Below are 4,118 nucleotides of genomic sequence, written 5' to 3'. Positions count from 1 at the left end.
ACTAGCAGGTCTGCTAATGCTCTAAGAGACAACCGGCACAGGAAAAATCCTGCTGACACAAACTGAAATTCACACAAATCATCTTTCTGAATCTGGCCAAGCTCATGGGGGTAGGTCGCCCGAGAGACGGACAGCCTCATTTGGTTCTCTCGTCCTGGGATCCATCAGGATACGTGACAGGCCGATTGTGGCCCCGCTGTTCTGACAGCACCAATAAGTCCGCATGAAGGGAAAGCCCTTGACTGCCCCTTCCCCTCACTTGCCTTGCCTCATTACCCTCCACAGGTGCCTCCTGCGTCAGCTGCAGCCTCTATCTCACAGGACGGATCTGATCTCCCTCACACACTTGGACTCAACCTGCGAACCATTACTGTAACAATCCCCAGAGCCGGGCTGCTCCGGTTTTACATACCGTGGAAGTGTCACACAATTCAAGAATGATTTAATGAAATAGGTGTTCAAAGTATATCAGGTGTCACAACAAATGAAAGGAAAGTCAAAGAGAATAGACCAGACAGAGGCATCGTCATGTTGAACTAAACGCCATATTTAGGCATCTGCCAAGTTCTGTTGTTAGGGAGATTGAGAGATGTGCCATATTTCATCACATACAGCTAACATGGTTGTAGATAAAGACAGTTTCATGTGTTAATTTTTGTCATGAATTCTTTTTCATTTCAGAGAAATTCAGGTTTACTAAACTCTCTCTCCAAACAAATGTACCATGCATATATATGTATTTTTTTTATTCATACGCTGGCTGGAGGCGAGGCCTGGAAGCCCCAATCCTCCAGACTGTAGAATGAATTCTGTATGAACTTCATATGATAGAGGAAATACAGCCTCCAGTCTAAACACTCAGAGCACCTCTATGGGCCACGGTGGAGATCAGCCTCTCAAAAGCAATGTTTTTACAACGAGACACATCCGGTGCTATCAAACATCGCTAAATCAGAAGAATAAAGAATAGTTCTTTAGCTTTTTTGTTATTGTTGCAGATAAACGAATACCAATTGTATGTAATGCATACACATCGATATCATCTGTTGATTCTCAAAAGTGTTTGCACACATTTTCATTTAAATATCTGGTTTGTCTATTTTGCACGCTGATAGCATATAGTTTCCTGTAATACACTGCCAAAACACAGCCATCGGGCATGAGTAACTGGATACTGCATGCTGAGATGTATTTGATAACCAGACAGGCTTGTTTCTGTAGCATTTCTTTCAGTATGCAATTCACTGATGGTTTACATGAAATTCAACTACAGTGTTTTTAACAGAACTTACAACATTAAATTTTTTAAATCCATGAATCAAGACTGAATTCAGTGTTAATCTTGGCTACGAAAATGAACCTTGATGAGACAAAAATGTGCATTATTAAACTTAATTTGACAACATAATATACGTATATAAAATATATAAATTTTCTCACCTTTTTTGTCAACTAAACCATCAACTAAAATTAGAAACCATTTTAGTTAATTACAACTAACTAAAATTAATGAATATGACATGACAAAAAATGTATTAAATTGAAATGATATTTCTGTCAAAAAAACGATAATTAAGACAAACACTGGTTTAAGTTCACCTTTTTTGTCAACTAAATCTTGTTTTCATCCACAAAAATTACTTACTATTTAAGTCAGATTACAACTAACTAAAATGAATAAATATGAAGTTACAAAATATTGACTACATTTAAAGTATATTTTAAAAGGCAAAAACTATGACTAAAACAAAATGTGTAAAAATTTACACTGGTTTAATTTTAATGGTGAGTTGTGCAAGATGCTATAGTAAAAATAAAGTAAATGAGAAATACAAGCACAAGCTATAAATACACAGGACAAAATGTCTCCTGATAATCCTCCATGAAACTATCAGTAGGTCACTAAAAATTTTTATGTGCTCTTTGTTAACAGTGCTGGGAGGTAATTGTTAAGTGCTGTGATATCCATTAAGATCGAAGGCACTTGTAGAGAATTACGGCCCCGTGTCTCTGAGGTGCTGATTGAGCACACAGATGGTGCATAAATTATGACGAAAAGACATCAGCAGGCTGACCCATCCCATCGAATGCTTAATCTGCCGCCAAGAGAGATTTTATTTTCCTTGAAAGACTAGGAAAAAGGGACAGATTGGAGAGAGAAAGAAAACAAAAAAAAAAATCAAGAGAGTCATTGCATTAAACCTGTGGTTGGCAATCGAGCATCTGGAAAGCTTTGGCATCTGTTGCTAGATTTTCCTAAAGCATGTTCTGATTTTCCAGAATGCTCACATGAAACACGATAAATCATTTAACCTCTGTAGGTGGTTAAGAGGGATCATGCACTCCTATGTCCAGTTCACTTGTCCTCTTTGAAAAGCGGCATTCAAATTTACATACTCTGTCTTCCTAACAACCACTGTGGCCAGAAAGAGCATGTCAACTATTGCGACAAAGGCAAATCAGTGAATTTAGAGACTGACTGCTCAGATAAAACATTCTCCTTGTCAATGACGAATGCAGAGATCGTTCAGCCTGAATGAACTTCCAGAACCTGTTCGAGCATGGTTCTGCAAGGAGCCCCTGGAGGACTCGAGGGGGGCTTGTGTGCGTAACCCTACTTGCCCTGGATACACATCTGCACCTGTGCTTTACGCAGGTCCCTATTAGCCTCGCAAGGTCACTCTCTGTCCTGTCTCTGCAGTCTCAGAACTTTTTAAGTGTCTCGGTGTCTGTGTCTAGTTGGGGTTCGTTCTCCAGGGACCCGATTAGAACAGGCCGCTCTCTCAGTTGTGTTCTCTACATGTCAGAATGGGCCTGCTTTATTGTTTCATTATGAGGGTGGGTGACATTCAGGGAGTGTTTTACTGCCACTGGCTGTTTGTTAAGTCCAGGGATCACGACTCGTCCAACACTCACTAGATCATAAAAAATGTTTTTAAACACATTGCTTTCAGAAACACAACTGCGATCCAGACTGATACACAGTTGAAACCGTGAAAACAGCTTTTGCAGTTCATGAGTTTTTTGGACACAAAGAGCGAACATGTTGCATTGATAATAGGCCATAAAATTAAAATAAAGCCAATTAAAACATCTCGTTTAGAAGTGCACCTGATCATTACGTTCTTTCTGAGATGTTTAGAGAAGATACAGGTGTTTTTCCCAATGATATCGCAAGCATGCATGTGCTGAGATGCACATCTTTTGTTAATGTCACAAGTTCTCTGTGTTCTCAATGGCCATTACATTTAAGCTCTGCTAAGCTGATTCAAATGCATTTCCAGCTCTTGAAGGACATCTAACACTCCTGAGCCTTAACCATGGCTGTCTCCCGATCCCGGCCTACGTAAGTCTCCAGCATGCCAACGAGTGACTACATAAGAGCATATAAATTTATGTTTTATTGGGGATTTAGTAGGCGGTAACACTATACTTTGAGCTGTTTGCTTAGGAGGAGAATGGAGGTAAGGAAAGGGAGAAGATGGGTAATGGAAGATTAAACTTTCGAGTCCCCCACCAGGATGTGGTCTTGGCTCTGTCAGAGAGGATGTGTGGAAGCGGCCAAATGTAATGCTCAAATCAGTCATAGTGAACTAGTTGTGCTTTAATTTGACATTTTTCACATTTGGAAGACACTTTTATCCAAAGCGACTTACAATGCATTCAAGTTATACATTTACCAGAATGTGTGTTCTCTGGGAAACAAACCCATGACTGTGTTTCTAGCGCCAAATTCAATTAGTTACAGGAAAATTTTTTGGTGGTGAAATTGTTATTCAGAGATTCAGAGTAATAATACTTAAAAACATAAAACAAAAGCAAATTTATTTAGATCTGAGTGAAACTATGCAATTTCCCAAGTTCTAATAAACTTTACTGTATATAAAGAGACTGGGGCTAATTATCACACTCTTTACTCCTCTTCTTTACTTACTTCAAGTGCAGGTTTATCTCTGAATATCAGTTTCAGTATACAGTAGTCATACAGGTGCATCTCAATAAATTAGAATGTCATGGAAAAGTTAATTTATTTCAGTAATTCAACTCAAATTGTGAAACTTGTGTATTAAATAAATTCAATGCACACAGACTGAAGTAGTTTAAGTCTTTGGTTCTTT

This window comes from Sinocyclocheilus anshuiensis, unplaced genomic scaffold (genome assembly GCF_001515605.1).
Source record: "Sinocyclocheilus anshuiensis isolate Anshui unplaced genomic scaffold, SAMN03320099.WGS_v1.1 scaffold1160, whole genome shotgun sequence".
Classification (NCBI taxonomy): Eukaryota; Metazoa; Chordata; class Actinopteri; order Cypriniformes; family Cyprinidae; genus Sinocyclocheilus; species Sinocyclocheilus anshuiensis.
The sequence above is the reverse complement of the archived record's forward strand: the minus strand, read 5'-3'. Positions refer to the sequence as shown.